Source organism: Coenobita brevimanus, chromosome 46 (genome assembly GCF_032717465.1).
Source record: "Coenobita brevimanus isolate Jiangsu-jjx chromosome 46, ASM3271746v2, whole genome shotgun sequence".
NCBI classification, from domain to species: Eukaryota; Metazoa; Arthropoda; class Malacostraca; order Decapoda; family Coenobitidae; genus Coenobita; species Coenobita brevimanus.
Window position 1 is genome coordinate 46,574,565 of NC_136999.1, and position 24,552 is coordinate 46,599,116.

The window sequence follows — 24,552 nt, forward strand, 5'->3', positions numbered from 1 at the left end:
TGAGTGGTACATTTCTGTATTATTGCATTGGTGTGCTTTAGATAAAATATACAACATATGTCTACGTAACAAATTTATGTTAACTTTCATTACACTGACATATATGTTTAGTTATATTTGTGATTTAGATCATAATGTGAAACAGATTGGATTGGATTTTATTTTCCCATATTGTTTATCATAATACTGATTATAAAAAAACATAAAATGTATTATCCTGTGACTGTTTACCTAATAAAAGTGTTTTGAATCCACGTGTTGTTTTCATTTTTACCGTTTTTATAATTTATTTTATTTTATGTTAATAAACACCAACTACAAGGCATTCAATCTGTTCATTAGTGATTGCAGAGATATGCCGAAGCGGCAGTATCAATATACTTAACATGCTGGTATCACTACATGTATTTTTGTATTGGGGTGTTGTAACACCCCACCTGACCAACCGTATTTGAAAACCCCACCGGACTAACGAAGGGTTAAAAACGACCCCAGGAAGATGCTTCATAGGCGGGGATGGAAGGCTTCCTGACTGTCAGGAAGTAACTACTATAAACGCGCAATAATTGCGTAATAATAATAGGAACACTAAAAAAGCGTCATCTATCATGATTTCATCATGTATAGCGGGAGGGTGTGAAGTGTGTAAGTTAAATGCATGCGTTTGTGGGATGAAGGAGTTGCTTTATTAGAGAATGATGAATAATAAAGAGTAATGGAAGACTGCTAAAGCATGAAAATACTCAAGGTGTATATTACGTCAAGTTCAATCTAATTCGATGAAAGTGATATTGATCACTGCGGCTACATATGGTTCTACTCTAGCTGAAGAGAAGAACAGGTTTGGAGATCAACTAGGTGATCATCCAAAAGTTACAGGGGTTTGTGATAGCGGACTTAAATGAGGAGTGCCCAATGGCCCTATGAAAATAATGTAATAGGCTGTTCTGGAGTGGAAGGCAAGATGGGACAACGGACATTGACTGAAGACTGTTTATTAGGATTAATTGTTATAATATTTTGAGCAAAAAGAACTACACAAGTATACGTGATATTGTGAGTGGTAAGAATGATCAAAGGTGCCTGACTGAATACATAGAGAAAAAGATGTTTGGAAGTACTGTTGACATTAGAGTGGGGAATGAATTATGCTAAGGTTTGCCTGTTCATGTGATTTTTCTGTGCGTGGTAAAACCGAGAAGTGTGTGGTTGATAAAGGGAGAAGAGAGTAGCCTACACTGAGAGAATAACTAAGAGTGAAGAAGCTGAATAAGAAACCAATGTGTATCATCATTATCAACATCATTATTACCGTCGTCTTTGGTGCTAATTTTTTGTGCTGTTGCTAGTGTTATTAATACAAGTAGTCTTCATTTTATTTCTTAAGGCGTTACTTTTGTTGATGTTTTCAGAGTGAATCTGTACTCGTCGTTGCCGTACAGTGATTCATCTACTCTGCCACAACGAGTGGCCACCTGGACTGCTGACAGAGGCCTGGTTCTTGCCCCCACCACCCATCTCTTCCCATCAAAATTTATGAAGTAAGTGATTTATTCCCAGGTTTGTCAAGTAAATCATGTATACTTACAGAAACAGAAAATTTACCCATTCAGTGCAATATTTAACCCATATGAAGAAATATTTTACTTACAAAACTCTATTTTACCAGTTAAATTTTACCTACACAAATAAATAGTTAACCTATTATGGTTCAGTAATAATTTACTTATACCATCATGTTGTTACACAGAGCAACAATTTACCTTTACAAAGCATTATGCTCCCCGTCTATCTATTGCCAGACGCCTTAATCCAGAGACTGTTGGCCACAAACAAATCGCCCTCTACGTCACCCTGTCCGGTGCCATTTACCTACCCCCCGTCCAACTTCCTCCTCTCTCATATGTATTACCATTCCATCCCCCAATCTTATCTTTGGTCACCCGTTCCATGGTCAGTCTCTCATTCTTCGTCCCCTTCCCATGACCAAACAAATATTTTTTGCGGACAAAAGAAACAGATGAGCGTGGCACCAGATCGTGAACACAGCTGTGATTCGGCACAAGATCGTGAACACAGCTGTGATTCGGCACAAGATCGTGAACACAGCTGTGAATCGGCTCCTTACCTCTTAAAGCATACTGATAAGCGATTAGACTTCAGTGATAAACGATTGATGACGAGTCATCAAATGTGCCATTATGCCTCAACTGATTCGATTAGGGCTCAACTAATATACGATTAGGGCTCAACTGATATACGATTAGACTACAATTGATATGCGATTAGGCATCAAATGATATACCACTCAACATCAACTGATGTATAATGGGGCTTCAACTGATATACGATTTGGCATCAAGTGATATACAGTTCAACTAATATACGATTAGGCATCAGCTGATTTACTATTACGCATTAACTCGTATATTATTAGGCTTAAACTGTTATACAATTATGCATCAACTGATTTACGAGTAGGCTTCAACTGATGTATGATTAGGTTTCAACTGTAGTACGATTAAGCTTCAACTTAAAATAATTTGATCTTAATCATATAAGCTTCAGCTGCAATACGATTAAGATTAAATGATCCTCGGGTTCCCATTTTATCCTTGGGCCCATTTCCCCAGGGTTATATTCTCCATGGACCAATTTCTACCATGGACGTATTTTCTCACTATCCACCCACCCACCAACACTGCCCACTCATCCCACCAATCAGTTTACCTACCCATCAGACCATCTGTTTCTAATATGATTAGAGAAGAAATTCAACGGTATTTGGCTGCCATCTATCCACCACGCTGACTTGAGAATTTCCGATTAACTATAATCTTGGCCATCAGAGGAGTCACTTGAGATTATGTAATGAACATGTTTAAAAAGTCTCAATTCATTGTAAGAAATTACACCAGTCAGAGCTGTTAATAGTGTTGTATATGCATTATTCCTTGATTTCCATAGAGGACAAACAGACTGGCAGACAAACACTCTCTCTCTCTTTCTGTGTGTGTGTGTGTGTGTGTGTGTGTGTGTGTGTGTGTGTGTGTGTATGTGTGTGTGTGTTTGTGTGTGTGTGTGTGTGTGTAGAAACATGAAACTCCACAGATATGCCCTGCCGCATTTACCGCATAATATAACATACAGACGTGTATTACTTAACATTTTGGGTAACTGGAGGCCCATTGCACCTGTTTTATTATTATGCATTCTTTACGTTAGCGCATTTTAGGTATAATGATTATAAAACTGTTGCGCATTAATGAACAGTTTTGGTTAATTAGAGGGTACAAATAAACAGACAAACAGAATGGGAATTTTAATAGTATATAGATAAGGCCGTGTACCACCCTCAACTTCTGGAGCACAGGGTAAAATATATTTCAGAAATAGAGAGGATAATACTCTGACACTTTCATCTATACTGTTGCTGATTTCCATTCTGTGTACCATTGTTGCACCTTTTCTTATCCAGAGAAGTCTAGGCTAGGCTAGGCTTGTTTTCTTAGAACTAGGTTAGGTTAGCTTATTAATCAGTTAGGTTAATCTGTTAGGTTTGGGCAGGGTAGGTGACGTTAGGTAAAAAAGAAAACAAAAGTTAGCAAGACTTTCTGAAGTATATACAGGGTGTCCTGGGAAATGCCTGTCAAATTTCATTTTCTTCTAGGGATAATTTTGAGTAGAAAATGCTGTATCAATACGGACTGTATTCTCAGCCGATATGAGGGTACAGTTATTATTGATGACCATATCGGTGGAATGGTCTCTATGATTATTAACCCATAAGATTATCAGTCAAAGAATTTTCTTATCATTAACTCTCGTTCTCTTATTGACTCCTTTCAACTTGTCTCTTTGCTGCACTGTTTCATCTGTATTTCATTTCTATCGTTAAGTCAGTGGTCACAGCTCCTCTGAACTGTCTGCTTGCATCCCTCCACCACTACGACGGGTCTGTAGTACCCATCTAGCAGGAAACTCACCCTTTTTCTGTCCCGTTTTCTTATGCACAAGCTAACCAATACTCCCAGTCCTTCATGTAACTGGTCAACTCTGTACATGTCTGCCTATGACTTCCAGTCTTTTAAACACATTATGTTCAAGAATCTTGAAATGAACGGAAGTCGAATTTAGCTCTCTTTCACTCTTTCTCAAAGTAAACATTTTTGTGGGCTTCTAGCCGTTGACTTCTCCCTCCTCAGAAAAAAAAAGAAAAAATACTAGCACCATTATGGTCACGAAGTGGACTCATGGTGAGATAGCATTTTTTGACTCAAACTCACCCCTAAAATATCTTCCTGAAGTTTGGCAGACATTTCTTGGGGCACCCTGTATATAGTGTCTATGAGCTAAACGTTAAGTGCTTATAAAGTGAGGACGGTTTCTAATGTGCAGATTATGTCCTTGGAATTATCAGTATAGGATATGCGCTTTTTTCAGAGGCTTCATTTATTCATTGTCTCTGGAAAAGTGTCTTAAATTTCAATCCACCTAACTTCGACATTTCCTTTTGGTGTCCTTCGTGGTCACTGGACTTTATGAAGCGTGACAAAATTAGTGTAGGGTAGATGGATTGTGTGTAAATAGTTAGTGACAGGGATTCACTCACTCTAAAGTTGTTAAAGTAGACCATACCCAAGCTTATAGACACAGTCCACATCAAATAGTAATTCCTATTCTTTCCTCATACAGGTGTGTTGAGTATACTCAATTCGCTCTAACTTGGCCAAAAACTGCCATCTCTCCATCTTGACTGCCGAGTTGTACCAAGATGTTATCATTTAAGTATGGTACTAGTCACAAGGAAGTGCTATGGAAAGGATGTAGAGCCATAGTGTGGTCTTACATTGCCACTGGACTACGTGGAATAAGCTGAAAAGTGTTGAAGATCTGGCCCAAGTTAATGTAAAAGATGAATAAGAATATGCTCTCTATATTTTGATTCCATTATACCATTAAGCACTAAAATCCAACTGGGAAAGCTGAAGGTATCCTTCAATTCTAGGTTCCCTCATCGGCCTCATCTGGTGGCATCACAGGTAGAGTTTCCGACACAAGTAGCAGCGATGGTGGACGACCCAACAGCGCCGGGGGGTAAGCGGCTCACCTTTACGGGACCCATACATAATGCTGTGGAATTCCTCGCAAAAAGGATTAATTTCACGTAGGTCACACTGGTAGTCTAGTTTAACCCACTGAGTCCAGGAATTGTGTTATTACCTCCGCCAAGGAGGTTATGTTTTTACCGGCGTTGGTTTATTTGTCTGTTGTCTGTTAGCAGGATCACTAAAAAAAATTGCATCACCCGGATTCATGGCAATCTAGAGTATTTAGGAATGGATTTATCTGTGTTTCCGATCTTTTGTCTCCTGAAAGTAGGAAACATTTACGGATATATCTAAACTTCCATTAATGTATACAGGATTTACAGTTCTGCCGTAAATTGTGTCATTCATATATTATTATTCTTTTGCAGTCTGAACCATACCCTTCACAAACATAACATTGCCGTACCTGGATACGATCCAAAAATATAGTGAATGAACTACACAGAATTTTTAAAAGTTATCTAAAGTCTGACCTTTTAGCCTATTATGATCATATGATAAGGCAATGGGAGGTTGACAATAAATAAATAATTAAATAAATAAAAACATAAGATCGAACACCGGCTGGGAGACGAAACAGTTTGGGAATTCAAGGTAATGGGTCATCCTCATGATTGGTCCGTCATAAAAAAATATTTCTGCTATTATCGTCACTTGGAGCATCTCGAATCTTTTGACAATGTGACGTGTAGGCTACCATTTTGTCCAAATATATGAGCCACACCTTCCCTTTGACGACAGAGAGAAAATAATCCATGAATGCAACACGGCCATAGGGTCATGTATTATTCCTAAAGGGAAAACAGTCTGCCGATAGGGTTTTTACCTTTCATTTGCAATCCTCCTCACTGATAGTCAATGATTGAAAACCGGTGCACCTCTCTAAGTAGCCAGATCATAAGGCAGAAGTTTAGTGCATCCTTGATGGTGCCAGTCATCCTTGTTGTACAAGATCACTAGATGGATGACCAAGGCAAACATAAGGGATCCTGATTACTTGTGTTAAGCACCTCCTGAAACTGCCCCTCCTCCTTCCTCTCTCTCTCTCTCTCTCTCTCTCTCTCTCTCTCTCTCTCTCTCTCTCTCTCTCTCCTGCATTCGTATTGGTGAAAAGGAGGTCCTCTGGTGTCGATTTAACACACTAACAACATGTGACCACATCATTCTCACCATTACCTGTGTTCAGTACCTCCAAAGGAAAATATGAGTGAATTTGTTTAGCTTTTAACACTTTGGATGCACATCTTATACTGTTAACCTTCACTATACCATACTGAACAGCCATGGCGAAAACACAAATCCCTGTCCCACTCCACTATAGATATGGAACCAGTAACACAAAGGGCGCCGCCACACCAAGGCCGGAATCACACTTACTCTGACGTGATTTGTCCGATTATGTACGTTAGAAGTAACACTGGCATAAGAACACTTAGTTTCACTGAGCCACATTCTGACCAATCCATTTTCACTGTTAGACATGATGCACGTTACAGTGAGACGCATTATGGTCAGAATGTGACCCAGTGATACGAATGAATGAATGAATGAATGAATAAATGAAAATGTGACATGGGGGCGCAACAGCAGAGGTGATATGCCGCTGAACACAAACATTATAAAGAAGTCAAAAAATAAATGAATAAATAAATAAATAAAATGAATCATAAAACAAAACGACAAAATCAAAGAAACAACGAAAACTAAAACGTGGTGGAAAGATTGAGGTTAAACGAGAACAGTATAAAAACACAAACTGAAATATGATAAAGTCCTACAGTTTGTGGAGAAGGCCGGAACTTAATACAAAGGAGAAGGTGCCTCCTCCCATAGCACAAGCCTCTTCCCCAAGTACCGAAGAGAGAAGATAAAGTCCGTTGTTGGCTCGGCACCCGGAAAGGTACTGCCGACGAAGGTCCTCAAGACTTGGGCATTCCAAAAGAAGATGCTGCACAGTCAAAGGAACCAGACAGTCATCACAATAGGGAGGGGGCGCCTTCTCCATTAAAAAACCATGAGTCAGCCTAGTGTGGCCAATCCGGAGACGGGCCAAAGCTGTTTCCCACTGTCGGGATAGTCCAACATACCCTCCATCGCCCAGGTTCTGACGAATGCTGCGGAGTTTGTTCGCCCTTACTGCATCCCACCTTCTCTGCCAACAGAGATGGACAGCTTCTATAGTGCTTGTACATAAATCCTCAGATGGGACACGGTAATGGGGAGAGGAAGGGCGAGAGGCAGCGGCTCTCACCATAGAGTCAGCACGCTCATTGCCTATGACCCCCACATGAGCAGAGACCCAACACATCTGTACAGAAAATCCGGGTCTGTGTAATAAGAAGAGCCACTCCAAGATAGACAGGACTAGAGGGTGTGATGAAAAGCCACAAGACAAAGCTTGCAAGGCACTGGCTGAGTCACTAAAAATGGTGAAAGAAGCAGGGGGGAAACTAAAAATCAACTCAACTGCAACTAAAATAGCTATAAGTTCAGCAGTAAAAACAGAGGCGGAAGGAGGAAGACTCCCACCACGGCTAAAATCATGGAAAACTACACCAAAGCCTGTCCCAACACGGGACTTAGAACAATCAGTATATACAGGGATCGAGCCACTGTGGGCTGAGGCGTGTTCTAAAAAATAAGGCAGATCTTCCTGTGTGGAATGAGAGGCCTTCCTCTCAGGGAAGTAATCACATGGCCGTACTTCTGGGAGGAGCCAGGGAGCCACTCGGGGAACACGCACAGAGCAAACAGGAAAAGGCTGAACACCTAACTCCTCCATGGCAGCCTTCACTCTGTACCGTAACGGTTGTGGATAGCGTGGGTGGGTGTTATAAAAGGGGAAAAGAGCGACCTCAGAGATAGCCATACAACTTGGTGAGGAAGGTAGATGGTGAAGGCGGTGCCAACACTGCACCAGTAAGGACTGGCGACGGAGATCTAGTGACGGTTCATTTGCATCTACTAATAGACTAGGAATTGGGGAAGACCGGAAAGCTTCAGTTGACAGACGGATCCCAGCATGATGGATTGAACTGAGAGGCTTCAGCCGTGCCTCAGTAGCAGAAGTGTATACCTCACACCCATAGTCCAATTTCCTTCGTACCAAGGCACGGTAAAGGTAGAGCAGGGTGGCTCTATCAGAGCCCCAAGATAGGTGAGACAGAGTCCATAGGAGAGACAGGGCACGGTGGCAGGATAAACGTAATGCACGGATGTGGGGAACCCACATCAGTCGTCTGTCGAAAACAAGACCGAGAAACCTTGCTTCATCCACACATCGGACCCTGTGGCCATGTAACTTGAGATCGGGGTCGGGGTGGACACCTCTCAAGCGGGAGAAATATAAGGCCACTGTTTTTGTTGGAGAGAAACGGAAACCATGCTTTGTGGCCCAATGAGATACGTGGTCTAAGGTGAGAAGCATACGACGTTCAGCCACGGGCATCCGAGAGGCAGCATACCATATAGCTAAATCATCGACATACAGTGAGGCAGACACCCCCTCTGGAATAGAGGACAGAATACCATCTAATGCTATAGCAAAAAAGGTCGTGCTAAGGACACTTCCTTGGGGCACGCCTTCTTCCTGAGGGTACGAAGGAGACAGAGTATCACCAATTCGAACCCTGAATGAACGGTCACACAGAAAGTCTCATATAAATAGGTGCAGCCTACCACGTAAACCTAAAGAGTGAAGCTGCTTGATGATACCAAACCGCCATGTAGTATCATATGCCTTTTCTAAGTCAAAGAAGACACACACCAGATGCTGCTTCCTGGCAAAAGCATCACATGCTACAGCTTCTAGGCAGACAAGCGCATCTGTCATCAAATGATATTTGCGAAAACCAGACTGACATCGAGAGAGACAGTCATTCCTTTCGAGGAAATACATTAAGCATGAATTGACCATCTTTTCAAACAGTTTACACAAGCATGATGTAAGGGCAATTGGTCGATATTTTAGAGGACTGGATCCTGTCTTCCCTGGCTTTTGGAATGGCAGGACAACAGCTTCGCGCCAAGAGGTAGGAAGAGAAGGGTCTCTCCAGATTCTATTAAAAGCTTGAGAAGAAAAGACAGTGCATCATCACCCAGGTGCTGAAGCATTGCATATGGAATATTATCTGACCCTGGTGAGGTGTCATGACAGAGGGAAGGAACAGATTGGAGTTCATGGGAAGAGAAAGGGAGGTTGTAAGACTCCCCTCTCCCGGAATGGAAGTTCAATACCCTAGCCTCTTCTACGTCCCTGTGACTGGCAAAAACTGGAGTGCTAGCATCTCTACGGCTGACCACTGCAAAGGCAGAAGCAAAAATATCGGCCACAGCCGCAGGGTCACCAACAGGCTCACCATTTGACAGCAGCACAGGGGACCTGCCTTGCAGGAATTTTCCTGAAATCTTTTGTACCCTTTTCCACACCCGAGACACTGGTGTCTTAGAGTTTACGGAAGACACATAAGCCATCCAAGATTCTCGTCTGGCTTGTTTGAGGACCCGGCGTGCCCTAGCACGTGCCCTCCTGAATTTGACAGGATAATGCTCTGTTTTGTATCGACAATAATGTGAAAATGCTGTCTTTTTGGCACGTACAGCAATACTACAATCCTCATTCCACCATGGGACAGGGCAATAGTTATATGTGCCAGAGGTTCTTGGAACAGCGTGGAGGGCATAAAGAACGAAACAGCTTCATCTATATGTGGAAAGTCTTCTATGGAAACACCAATAGAAGTCAAGGAAGAAAAAAGGGACCAGTCCGCCTTATCTAACCTCCACCTCAGGAGACAGGAACAAGGACTAGATATTGCTGCAGTAAGGAGGATAGGAAAGTGATCACTCCCATGCAGATCCCTCAGAACCTCCCAGGTGAAATCCAGGATGCAGTCAGGAGAACAGACAGAGAGGTCAATTGCGGTAAATGTATTCGTCTGAGGATGAAAATACGTAAACTCACCAGTATGCAGCAAGGAGAGATCCTCATCCTCCAATAAGGATGCCAACAAACGACCACGTTGGTTAATTAGACAGTCACCCCACAAAGGGTGGTGACCATTAAAGTCCCCCAGGAGGAGAAAGAGATTAGGTAGTTGTCTAAGGAGGTCTTCAAGGTCTGCTTTACTAACTACTATGCTGGGTGGTAAATATATGCAACAGACAGTATACCAGCGGAGGGCATACAACCGCACAGCAACACAGTGAAGATCAGACTGGAGGTGAACCTGTTGATGGGGGACATTAGCCCTCACCAAAACTGCACCACCTCTAACAGGATCCTTGGTTGGAGCTGAGTAAAAAGCATCATACCCAGGTGGTGCATGAGGAGTGGCAAACCCTACAAGAGTTTCCTGGAGACACACGCACAAAGTGGAATAAGCCAGGAGGGTCCGCAGCTCCTCCCAATTACCACGCAGCCCTCGACAATTCCATTGTAATATACTGGCTGAGAATGCCATAGTATCCACAGCAAAGGAAGAATCAGGTTGAGCGGCGAGACAACCTTGCCCCCGGCAAGCAACCAGATATAGATTGCTGCTTAGAACTGCCCTTAGAAAGGGACTGCCTGGCACCGTTATGGTGGACAGTGTGCTGCCCAGCTGAAGATACCTGGAGGATGAAGAAGAGGGCCGGACGATGGTGTTCTTCTTTGCCAGGGCAAGAGATGGTTTGGCAGGTGGACCGCAAACTGCCCCAGCCGGAATAGAGCAGGCAGTGCCACCACGAGAAGGAGCACAATCAGTAGCACATCCCACAGTACTGGAATCCTGAGAGGGCAAGGCCTCATGCAGCTGAGCAGGTGCATCAACTACCTGAGGACCACCACTATCTGGTGGTGGCTGGGTCATCAGCGAGACGCCATCCCCAGCCTACACTTGCCCTGACCCCTGAGCATCCCGAGGAGGAGGAGTAGTGGGCTCCACTGCAGAGATCTTTGGTAGCAGCGCTTCACTCTCTGAGCACTCCGAGGAACCACGGCGACGCTTACCTTGCACAGGAAGGACATCGGGAGTTTTGGATGTGTCAAAGCAAGGTGTAGCATCGACACGGGTGTTTGTCACTGGAGGAACTGGGATGGGGGAGGCACTCCCAGATGCTGGAAGCACCACCACAGAGGGGACACCCCCAGAGACAGGAGGCACCTCCCCGGAAGAAGCACAGCTGCTTCCAGGCTGCACTCCCTCGGTGGAACCCCCCGGCCGAGAAGGCCAGGAAGTAGAACCCTGAGAATTTGATGGGGCATTGTGTGATGGCAGGGGCACCTGCCGAGTAGCTTTATGGTGAGACAACGCAGCAGAAAAGGTAACCCCAGGGCGAATGCACAGCTCCTTTACCCTGGCCTTTCCCTCAGAAAAGGAAATTTTCTCCTTCGTTCGGACAGAAATAATCTCATATTCATACTTGTATACTTCGCAATCCCTTGAGGAGGCTGATGTACTCCTCCACAGTTCAAACATTTAGAGGGTTGAGAACAATCATCCATACCATAAGAAATTCCACCACAATTTCCACAAACCTTGGGAAGGCCAGACGCTTCCCGCCTGCAAGAATGGAGAACATGACCAAACCTTTGACAACAATAGCACCTTCTAGGTCGGGGAACATAAGGTTTAACCTTAAGCTTCCACCATGCAGTGGTGATGACCTCTGGCAAAGTAAGACGATCAAATGTCAAGATAAGAGTGGGCATGGAGGTTAAAATCCCATCAATTTTCTTCATTATTCTTTGTACTGATACAACTCCCTGAGGAGCCAGCCCCTCTAAGAGGGAAGAATCAGAATATGAGACCAAGTCACGAGAATATACAACCCCTCGGGACTGATTTAGGACCGAGTGACGAGAGGCAGATACAGGATAACCAGTGACCATAGTTAGGGACTGGATGCGTGAACTCTCCTCTTCATTCCTGGCTTCTACCAATAGAGAACCATCACCCTGCAAAGAGACCTTGGGGGTAAATCCACATGCTATAATTAGACCACTGTGAATCTGGAAACAGTTCAGGTTCCGGAAGGAAGTACCATCATCTGTTTTAAAGACTATATATATTGTGTAAGAATGCTTCACAAAGATACCAGGTAAAAACTCAATACAGGGAACATCTGTACTCGCAGTTTTGGCAGATGACCCAGAGGGTACAGGGTCGTCGGCCAGAGAGAGACCAGTTGATGCTGACTCGTGCGGCTGGTCACGGACCATACGAATGGTTAAAGATTTGACTAATGTACCCATACATACACTGGCAAACATAAATTGTCACCAGAAGCCAAGGGAAACCGCCTACCAGGGAGTGTGGGGACCGAGCGCGGTCTGATGGGAGCGGGGTACCTCGTCCTCAGAGAATGTCCCCAAAAGAACACCCCGTGTTACGAAAGTTTGCTCCCACCAGTGCAAAGACCCCCTTCCCCAACACTCCCCAGCCCAGACACCCAACCAACCAACTCAGGACAGCACTGAGGCGATCCCTCTGGAGGGCGGCACCGATGACCCATACGGGTAACCTACGTTTCGGGCAGCGCTTAGTCAGACCCCTCACCCACAACCCTACCCGCATGAGAGACCCTGCCAGATGTTGTTACATCCACAGGCAGGCTTGTGGGATCACAGGGGCACGCAAGCCCCCCAACCACGACAAGGTGGCTGCCCACGGGGGGGCCCAGTGATACGAGGTGTTCTTATTCCAGCATTATTCCTAACGTACATAATCAGACTTCTCGTGTCAGAATAAGCCTGGTTCCGGCCTTGGTGTGGTGGCACCCAAACACCCACCTACTAGTACTCTTATAAACAAGACTTGCTACTTTCGTAGAAACTTAACGGAATTATTTAAATTTCTTTCCCCCAATACATACTAAACATCTCCCTTAAATTTATTGTATATAGTAAATTAAAAAGAGATCGTCCGTTAACACCAAAATAACTTCAGGTACTCATACGTGATGCCAGATGACAGAGAGTTTGGCTCGCCGTTGAAGAATGGCTCCTGGTCTGGTATGGCAGGCCAAGTACTCCGGGAGGTTAGTGTTTCAACATATTAGTATAAGCCAATACAAATGAGAAAGTAGTCTTTTGGTATTATTGCTTTCAAAAGTTCCACTCCTCCCCTTTCTGTTCAGTATTCAAAATTCTTAAGTAGTTTAGGTGAAATTGCATAAAGTCACCACAGTTTGTCGGTTTTGTTCATCTGTTAGTTTTAATCAACAGTTAGTTTTAATGACCCTAACTAATACAGTGTTATAAGTTACAGAAAGGCAGGAAGGGGAATGAAACTTTTGGAGGTAACAGTATAGTAGTCTAAAAGGCAGGATGGGATAAAAATGGTTTATTGTTTACATTCAAGTAGAATCCCTATGAGATGAGGCGCAGTATATCTAGTGTCACGAGAGATGGCGATCAGTAACCCACATTTTAAAAATCTTGACTACAGTGACCTAGCCTCAGGACCCTTCACCTCTCAAAGTATGTGATGTATGGAACTGATTATTACTGTTTCACAGCAAACATAGACATTCACAGTCACCATAAAAACTCCTCCAAATTTAGTAATGTTCATCAACTCAGTAATAGTTAATACACTGTAGAGTTACTGCCTATCCGCCTTGCCATGTAATTTTTCCAGATCTATAAATAACATGCATAGATTATTCATAAACATCCACTTCCTTATTTACCAGTTAAGTGCGCTTTGTGAAAGTGTGACGAGCGAGTGAGCGCCATGTTTTCACAATTTCTCTCTGATATATTATTTCTTCATGATGGTAGCTGAACAATGAAAAATGTACTGGAACGAAAGACATTCAGATACCCCCCCCCCCGACACACACAAACACAAGTAATGGAAGCTAACACCACCTTGATCACGGCCTTCGCAAAGTCTTTCACCAAACAATGTTTCAAATGAAGTGGAGGCATGAATGCTTAGCGTCTTCTCGGATGTTCCATAAACAAAGATAACACATGTGCTTTATTTAACCTTGCTGAGGTCCTAGAAGCATGCAGATCACCGGTGTTCAGGCCCCCAAAGATGTTCCAATGATGTGATTTGTGGTCAACAGCAGTCAACAAAGTACTCAGTTTCTTAACTTTCGTTCACTCTATGGGCATTCGCATTTTTTTTTTTTTTAAATGCAAGGAAGAAGGAACCACAGGCCAAGAGCCCGTAAACAGTTCCAAGAAAAAGAACAAAAACAATACAAGAGAGAGCCAAATTCAAGATCCACTCATTTCGACATGCCTCGACACATTGCGTTTGAAAGACTGGAGATCATAGGAAGTAGGAAATACATAGGGCGACAGTTCCAGAGTTAATCTCTTGCATAAATGAAGGACTGGGAGTAACGGTTGGCATTAGAGAGTTGGACAGAAAAGAGATGAGAGTTTGTTGCCAGAGGGGTGCTACAAGCCTGCTGTAGAGGTGGAGGGATGCAAGTAGACAGTTCAGAGGAGCATTGACCATTGAAGTAGTGATAGAAAAGAGATGAAGATGAAACAGTGTGATGGAGAGACAGAGGTTGAAGGGAGCCAGTAAGAGAAGGAGGGTTGATGAGACGAAAAGCCTTTACCTCCACCGTATTGAGAAAAGCTGTATCTGGGGAGTCTCCCCACACATGACAGTTGTATTCTACTCAGGGGCAAATAAAGCCCTTGTATAAATTCAACAACTGTGCAGGGGTAAAGGAGCCACGGAGTCGGCTTAGCACACCTAGTCTCTTCTAAGCAGATTTTACAAGAGATGTAATATGATCTTTCCAATATAAGTCCTGTCTGAAAGAAACCCCAAGTATGGTCAAGGATGATGCACGATTGAGCTAGATTTTATTAAACATTAGTGGGTACTCCTGTGGAAGATTTTGTCAGGTTGATGGGTGTAACACCTGAGTCTTTGATGCATTAAAAAAATATATATATTTTTACCCCAATCAGAGATACAAGGCAAGTCAGACATTAGGTATGCCACAGCCTCATCCCTTGCTTGTTGAAGTAATTGCTGAGATGGACATTGCAGGAACTGAATGGAAAGGTGAAGGGCGGAATCATCAGCGTTCGAGTGGATAGGGTTAGATGTACAGCTTAGAAGGTCATTGATGAACAACAGGAAGACAGTTGGTGATAGGACAAAGCCCTGAGGAACACCACTATTGATAGATCTAGGAGAAGAACGATGGCCGTCTACAACAGCGGCTATAGAACGACCAAAAGGGAAGCTATACATCAACGCACAGATAGAAGGATAGAAACTGTAAGAGGGCAGTTCGGATATTAAAGATTTATGCCAGACTCGATCGAAAGCCTTTGAGATGTCAAATACAATGGAAAAGCATTCGCCCAGGTCCCGAAAGGAGGATGACCAGGAGTCTGAAAGGTAGGTGAGAAGATCGCCAGTGAAGCATCCCTGACGGAACACATACTGACGATCAGAAAGAAGGTTGTGATAGAAAAGATGCTTTAAAATTTTGATGTTAAGAACAGACTTGAAAACCTTTGAGACACAGGATGTTAAAGCAACTGGACGATAGTTAGAGGATTGGGATAAAAGATTGACTGATTGATTGACCGTATTAAAATCTGGTGGCGCAACTGCCAGGATCATATGCAACAGGACAACATGGTAAAAGATGCGGCAAATAAAAAGTGCATATTCAAAATAAGTTTATATTCTGTTTGTAGGAATAAAACACTGAAAATAATAAAAGTATAATTTATAAAATATAAATTACTTATAAAAGTAGAAGGAGGCCTGCCTCATGAAGAAAACTAAAAACATCAGTAAAATCGCTAAAGGCTCCACCAAGCATCGAGGAGAGACAGTAGGTACCATCTGCCCCCTTATGCTTATGCTTGAATCTCTGACGTAGGTCCCCCAAACTCGGACACTCGACCAGCAAGTAACGGACAATAAGGGGAACAAGGCAATCATCACAGTACAGTTGAGTCTCACCACTCATGAGGAACCATGTGTAAGTTGATAGTGCCTAGTGCGAAGCCTAGCACAGAAACACCTCCAATCGCTGAGACATAGAGGGAAGAACCATTGGCACAACCACTCTCTGAAAGATTTCTTTTAGTTTATTATGAGCAACACCATCCCAGTGTCTCTGCCAACACGTACGATTTGCGTACCACAAGTAAGGTGTTACATCAGAAGCAGGAAGCAGGTAGTCGGTTGGGGGCTGTTGAGAAGATGCAGCTTTAGCTAATTTAACTGCCCTCTCATTGCCCACCACACCAACATGTGCAGGACCCAAGCAGAAGTCCACATGGCGGCCACGATGGCCAAGAAGAAAAAAACACTCAAAAACTGATAAAACCAATGAATGGGATGCATTAAAAGGCTCCAGTGCAGAGAGAGCACTGTGCGAGTCACTAAAAATTGCAAAAATGGACTGGGGGAAAGTAAAAATGATTTTGAGACCATATAAAATCGCAGTCAGTTCCGTCATATACAATGGAGTAATGCTAAAAAGGCTACCACCCCTACTAAAGGAAGGGAAGACAACACCATATCCTACTCCAGTATCAGTCTTAGACCCATCAATATAGACGGGGACAGAACCCTCAAGGGTGGAGACATGTTCTAGAAAGGGAGACAGGGACACCTGAGAGGGAAGTGAGCCCTTTGTTTCAATAACAGACATTCAAAGTGTCATATGAGGGAGTAGCCAGGAACCCACCCTTGGGATCCAATGTGGACAAACTACCAGTCTCGGAACAGGGAGGATAACGTAAGCGACTGGACCCTGTACACAAATGGCTTCGGGAAATTAGGGCAGGTGTCATAAACAGAAGATCGTGAATCCTGAGAAAGTACGACACAAGAAACTGAGACCGGAATGCGGTGAAAACGATACTAACATCTCATCATCAACAACTGACATCGCAAATCCAAGTGGAGTACACCAGCATCCACCAACAAATTTAAAATCGGGGATGATCTGAATGCCCCAGTTGCCGGACGTACACCAGCATGATGCACAGAATTTAACAATCAGAGACGAGCCTCTATTGCAGAGGAGTACACCTCACACCCATATTCAGGTTAAGGAAGAATGAAGGACCTGTGCAAGAGGAGCATAATCTGTCAGTAAGCACCCCAAGAGGTATGAGCCAAAATCCTCAAAGTTTTTACACATGCTTCCTTAACAGAACAAATATGGGGAACCCAGGTTAGTCATCTATCAAACAGAAGACCCAGAAACCGCGTCTCTTCCACACAGGATATTCTCCAACCATAGAGATACATGTCAGGGTCTAGGTGAACCCCTCGAATACGACAAAAATGCATGTCCACTGTCTTTGTTAAAGAAAAAAGAAACTGCGATACTCTCCCCAGTCAGAATTCTATCAAGAGCCAGCTGCAACTTCTCTATCAGAAACATTTTAGATGCAGTGAAGGAAATTGAGAGGTCATCGACATATAGTAAGCCCCATACATCGTCAGGAAGTACACTAATTACGATGTTAATGGCTATAGCAAAGAGCAAAACACTATGGATACTCCCCTGTGGTACTCAGTCTTCTAGTGCATGGGCATTAGAAACCAGTCAAAGCACCCCTCCTGCTCAGACCCTTAAAAAACGGTTAGATAAAAACTGCTTAATAAAAATAGGCAAGCACCCACGAAGACCAAACTCATGAAGAGAAAGTAAAATGACATGACGCCAGCCAGTGTCATATGCCTTCTCGTGGTCGAAGAAGACTGTGACCTGGTGTTGGTTAGTGGAGAAAGGCTCACAGACAGAAGATTCCAAGGACAGTAGTGCAACAGAGGTAGACTGCATTTTCGAAAACCAAATTCAGCAGGGGATAAGAAGTCATTTCTCTCCAAAAACCACACAAACCTAACATTGACCATCTTTTCCAGAACTTTACACATGCAAAACATCAGAGAAATAGGCCAATAATTGGTCACTTGTTGGTGGTCCTTACCTGGTTGGGGATAACTACAGCAACACCCCAACAAGCCAGAAACTCTCCAGAACACCAGGTCTTATTATTGAAAATATTGAAAGCAAAAATGAACGAGACTCATCAGACAGGTGACATAAAAAGTTACAAGTAAAATCATCATAACCAGGAGAGGAATCATGGCACTGCGATAGAGCTGCCTGGGGTTCAGAAAATGAAAAGGGAACACTTATAGGACTCTCCCTCAGAGGAGGCAAAACTGAGACCATGAGACTCGACCGTAGGAGTCGATACTGACAAGCGAAAGGCGAATCTGCATCCTTCTGTGACATGCTGGCAAAATGATCATACTCTACAGCAGCAAGAGGATTAGCCACAGTTCCACCTGCTGCAGATAGAACAGAAGGGGAGTGAACAGTAAATTTCCTGAAACTTTCCTTACCCGATCCAACACCTGAGTGAGGGAAGTCCTCGAACTGATGGAGGAAACATAACCTTTCCAGGATGAATGCCTGGCCTCCTTTAAAACCTTCCTCATATGACCTCGTGCCTTCTGATACACCACCAAATACTAAGGGTCCCCATGGTGATGACGAAGTCGAGAGAAGGTGACTCGTTTGCCTTTCACCGTGGAACTGCAATCAAGGTTCCACCACAGAACCGGACATTTAGGAAACTGACCCTTTTGTTCTTGGAATAGACAATAGGACTGCTGAGTGCAACAAGTCAGTGAAAAATGACAACACCTCAGTAAGGCAGCTAAACTCATCGACAGAAAAGGAAATGGAACTTAATTCCCTGAAATGTGGCCAATCAGCATTATCCTGACACCAGAGAGGAAGACTTGGCTGAGGTCCACCTGCGTTAACAGTCAGGAGTAACGGAAAATGGTCGCTGCCATACAAGTTTGGCAACACATACTAGGTAAAATCTAAAACAGCATCAGCTGAACATAAGGACAAATCAGTGGCAGTAAAAGTTCCAGTCTGGCTGTGGAAATAAGCCATCTTATTTGAGTTTAAGATGCCCACCTCCTCATCCTTCACTAAAGAGGCCAGCATAATACCCAGAGGGTTTGTTTCATTGCTACCCCATAGTGGATGGTGAGCATTCTTATCTCCTAGTAACAGACAGGGAGAAGGAAGGCCATGAACAAGGCATTCCAGATCCTCCCATTCAACAGTAGCACTAGGAGGAAGATAAAGGCTGTAAATTGTATACTGCCTATGTAAAAACATCCAGACAGCAATAGCCTCCAGGGAACTGGAGATGTCCAGGTGACTGTATGGAATATCCTGGCAAAGGAAGATAGCAGCATCTCCATGACAACCTTGGCCCGGCACAGGATCAGAATAAAAAGCATGGTAACCAGAAGGACCAGAAGGAAGAGCATCACAACCGTGCACATGCACAGAGGAGTGAATTGAGAAACAAGATGACACAGTTCCTCACAGTTAGCACGTAAACCCCAACAATTCCACTGGATGATAGAACCCATAATAGAGGGATGATGATTAACCTGTCACGTCCCGAGGTTTTCCGCACCTCCGACATCCCCCAGTCCCGAGGTATTTTCGATTTTTTTTTTTTTGGCTAAAACCTTCGCTTTTGGTGAGAAACATCGAAAATTCATAGAGAAATTGCTCACCTGAGGTTTAAAATACCCAACCCAGGTAGGAGTTCCTCCTTACCCGACTGGGTTTTCTAACATGCTGGCACCAAAGAAAACGAGTTCTATGGGAGGGTAACTATTTTATCCACTCATAAACGGTATTTATTTATTTACTTGGTACGAATGTATATGTAGTATGAGAGTATATTGGTTTTCAAGCAGTAATAAAGGCATTATAAGCATTGTTTCACTCACTAACTAATCACCATACCTGACCTTTTTTTGCCACATTACCTGATCATTATTTCTGGCTGTTTCTTCTTCTAATGCTATGTAAACATTGTCCTCCACATTGTCATCGATTGGGGAATCACTCTGGCCCTGAATATCTTTACTAGCCAGGTCACTGGTAACAGGTGAATTACCGAGACAATGGCATGAGGGGGGGAGGGGGAAGGTTATGCTGTGTAAGGCATTGTCCCTGCTTGGCATCTTGTAGAGGAATAGAGGAAGGTGTCCCGTGTATACATACGAAAAATCACGCGCGAAAATTGAAAATTGTGCAAATTAGGGACATTGCAATTGCACGACTTACTGGTACGTCGCCGGGACTGGTAAATGCAAATCGTTGCAACGTACCCATACGTCGACGGGACGGGGCGGGTTAAGTGAGGGACTGTACACCTCCTGACAAGTGAACTGATTTGGAATGATGCTTAGGAAGGCCCTTGGGAAGAGACTGCCCAACACCAGGAACCCGCACCCTATGTCAAACATCCGTAGGCAAACGTGATGACCAGCAAGAGGAGAATCTTGCAATACTCTCTTCCCCGGAGGTGGAACAACACATGGCTTGGAACTGTTATGCTGCCCGGCTGAAGATAATCTGGAGGAAGCAGAAGGGGGCCAGATAATGATCTGTGGTGGAGCAAGAGATGGCTTCATAGAGGGACTGCAAGCTCCCCTAGCTGGAGTAGAACAGGTAGTTCCACCATGAGAAGAAGCACAATCAGTAGCACAGCCCACAATATTGGAACCCTGAGATGGCAAGGCCTCATGCAGCTGAGCAGGTGCATCAACGACCTGGGTACAACCACTAACTGGTGGTGGCTGGGCCATCAGTGAAATGCCATCCCCAGCCTCCACTTGGCCTGACCCCTGAGTATCCTGAGTAGGAGTAGTGGGTTCCATGGCAGAGATCTTTGGCAGCAGTGCTTCTATCCCTGAGCACCCTGAGGAGCCACGCCAATGCTAACCATGCACAGGAGGGACGTTGGGAGTTCTGGATGTGTCAAGACAGGGTGTAGTGTCAACACAGACATTTTCCCACAGGAGGAGCAGGGATGCAGGAGGCAGTTCCAGATGCAGGAAGCACCAACCCAGAGAGGACACCCCCTGAGACAGGAGGCACCTCCCTAGAGGAAGCACAGCCGCCTTCAGGCTGCACCCTTTCAGTAGAACCTTCCGGCTAAGAAGGCCGGAAAGTAAAACCCCATTAGGTTAAGGCCCAATTCACACTATAGGGACGGTCGTGCTCCACTCATGGTCTGGTCAAGTACCATTACATGCATTTCAGTGGAAGCATTCACACTGGCAGTCACGGTCAAGGAACGCTCCGCTCTCGCTCCACTCACGATCCATTCAAAAGATATTTTGAGTGGAGTGAGAGTGGACCATGAGCAGACCAAACCGACAGTGTGAACACCTGCCATGGTCTCACTCCGCTCCAGTCTTGATTCAGCCCTTGTACAGACGGGTATTGCTGCTTTGAGTCTCTTGAAAAGATGGAGAGAGAGAGAGAGAGAGAGAGAGAGAGAGAGAGAGAGAGATTCCTGTTTAACAAGTACATCTAGCTGCACAGTAGTCTTCCTTACACTCTTCCTAAGCAATTTATTTTGAACATTACCCCTTAGCTTTCTATTGTATGTAAATTATTTCGTTTTAATATGGACATACTTCACATAAATACAAAACTAATCAACACTGAGGTGTCATATGCAGAGTTAATCGTTAACGGAGAGGCCCTGCGGAATCTCTAAACCCACTGTGAGTACAAAATATCATTCAGGGTGGACCGTAAATAATGCAACACTGGAAGCTCGCCTGACAGTATATTGCGTGTTGTGTGGATGGCTCAATATGCTGGTGTGGGCGTGGGTGTGGCAGTGGGAGTAGGAATTGAATAAATGAGGCAGGATAGACACTGATAACGTTGATTTAGCCGTCCCAACAAGACACAAGAAATTGTCCATATTTTAAGGGTTTGTGTACTTGGTTGTGTGTAATAAAGTTTACAGCGAAACTATTTGTCTTTTAGTTGTAGTTTTTTTTTTTCTCTCTCTCTCTCTCCTGAAATAAAATATCTAATGACCATTGACGGAGGACATGTGACTTGTGAAAACTCACACATCCTCCGTCAATGGTGGTGGCACGTCTAATGTTGAGGGAGAGGAGATGATGGGACTGTGAGCAAAACGAAAGTGGACCTAATGTGTGAATGTACCAGGATCGTGAGCGGAGCGAGAGTGGAGCGTGACTGGAGCGTGACTGTCCCTGTAGTGTGAATAGGACCTGTGGTATTGTGTGATGGCAGGAGCACCTGCCAGGTAAGTTTAGGGTGAGACAAGACAGTAACAAAGGTAACCCCAGGGCGAATGAACCTCTCCCTTACCCTGGCCTTTGCCTCAGAAAAAGATATTTTCTCCTTCGTTCGAACATAAACAATCTCATACTCACACTTGTACACATTGCAGTCCCTTGAGGAGGCCGCATGCACTCCTCCACAATTCAGACATTAAGAGGGTTGAGAACAATCAACCATACCATGGGAAACACCACCACAATTTCCACAGACCTCAGGAAGGCCAGACACTTTCAGCTGGCATGAATGGCAAAGATGACCTAGCCTTTGACAATAATAGCACCTTCTAGGTCAGGGAACATAAGATTTAACCTTAAGCTTCCACTACGCAGCAGTGACAACCTCTGGCAAAGTAAGGTGATCAAACGTCAAGATGAGAGTGGGCATGGGTGTTAACCTGCCGTGTGCCAGAACCATTTTTAAACGGTCCGACATCATTCTGCAGCCAGTGCCAGTGCTGTTTTAAACCAGTTTAAAGTAAAAAACTTCTCTGTGATCGCAATTTTCAAGATTCGTGGGTAAAAATTGGCAGGCATGTAAGGTAACTGTTCCTCTACCATCCCCCAGGCTGTCAAGGCCATACACTCACTCGCTCCTCCCCTCACACTCACTCTGCCTCACTCTGCCTGTGTGCCTCACCCAGTACTGTACATAGTAAAGGTATTTCTTAAATATTTTTTCATGTACGTGTAAGTTGTAAATATTTTCTTGTAAGTGTAAGGACTATTCATTGAAGTCAAGTTGTAAATACCTTCTTGTAAGTGCCAGGACTGTATGTAATGAAGTCAGATTGTACCAATCTTCAAGTAACTGTAACATAATGCATTCACAGTGAGAAAGACACGCAAATTGTGATAGATGCTGAAGTATTAAGTAATCAGAAAAGTGTACTGAACATTGCTATACCTTCCCAGCATAAATACCTGAGTATACCTTACACAGAAAACGGCTTTCTCTCACATACGTGGTAAGCGTGTGAGCGGCTATACACGTACATGAGTACGCAGGACTCAATAAAACTCATTTCCGAGCGTCGGTGAGAATTTTAATCCTTTTGGGTCTCAAATAGGTCCCAAGGTCACGTTTGAGAGACGCATTTTTTTTTTTTTTTTAAGTCAAGGTTTACAAATAAAGAAAAAAATATCACATTCATGCACAAGGAAATAATACACATCTGCCTATAAAACATAGAGCTCTACTCAGTGCTGCAAAAATGATGGGAAGTTGCGTAACAAGTGGTGTGTGGTAGCGTGGTGAGTATTGCCGTCTAGGTGGGTAGGTAATTTCTTGGTGCATAGGCGACATGATTGCACTGTTTCTTTCCATATTTTTCCATAAAAAACAGTGCACTAATATGTGTACATTATATCCCACGTGATTTGTGAATGATTCTTGAGATGTTTTGTTTACAAAAAACAAACCAAACAGTTACAAGATACTTATAAAACTATCACTTACTAGTTATTACTGACTAATTTATTTTACTTTGCTCTTATTTTGCTTAGTACTGTCCAAGGCTGTGGGGTTAAGGACATGGGGGTAAGCCTAAGAGCTTGCCTTTTGTATGGACATACGTTTATTTTATTGTTGCTAACTATATCATCCTGTGTACTTACAGGCAGCAGTAGAGACAGTGATGAAATATTTATTATTTCTCAAAACTGACGGTTTTATAAGTATAACCAGGAAATGTGAGAAACTCATGAAATATAAATCAGAAAAAGTAAGGAGACACTAACAATCATACGTCAATGAAAAAGGCAACACTTGCTGCACATGTATGTCCGCCTGGTAACAAATAAATGCATGGTACGTGTATAAAAGGCTACAGAAACGACCTTAGAAACCTAAAACCATAAACGTGTAATTATTTTACCTCAATCAGACACTCTAACATACAGGAAATGAATAAATATTGAGACATACAACTCGGAATGAATGAATGAATGAAAGAAAATGTGACATGGGGGCGTAACAGCAGAGCTCATATGCCGCCGAACATAAAATTACAAGAAAGTAAAAATTTTTAAAAAACGGAAAAAATAAAAACGAAATAAACAATGCATAAAACAAATGAACAATATAAAAGAAAAAAAGAAACCAAAGCTAAAAACAAGGTGGGAAGATATGGGTTAAAATTAGAACACTGTCATTAAAATACAAACTAAAGTATTGAAGAGGGCCAGAACTCAACACAAAAGAGAAGGTGCCTCCCCTCATAGTACAAGCCTCTTCTCCAAGAACCGAAGAATGAAGGTACGATCCATCGGCAGCTCGG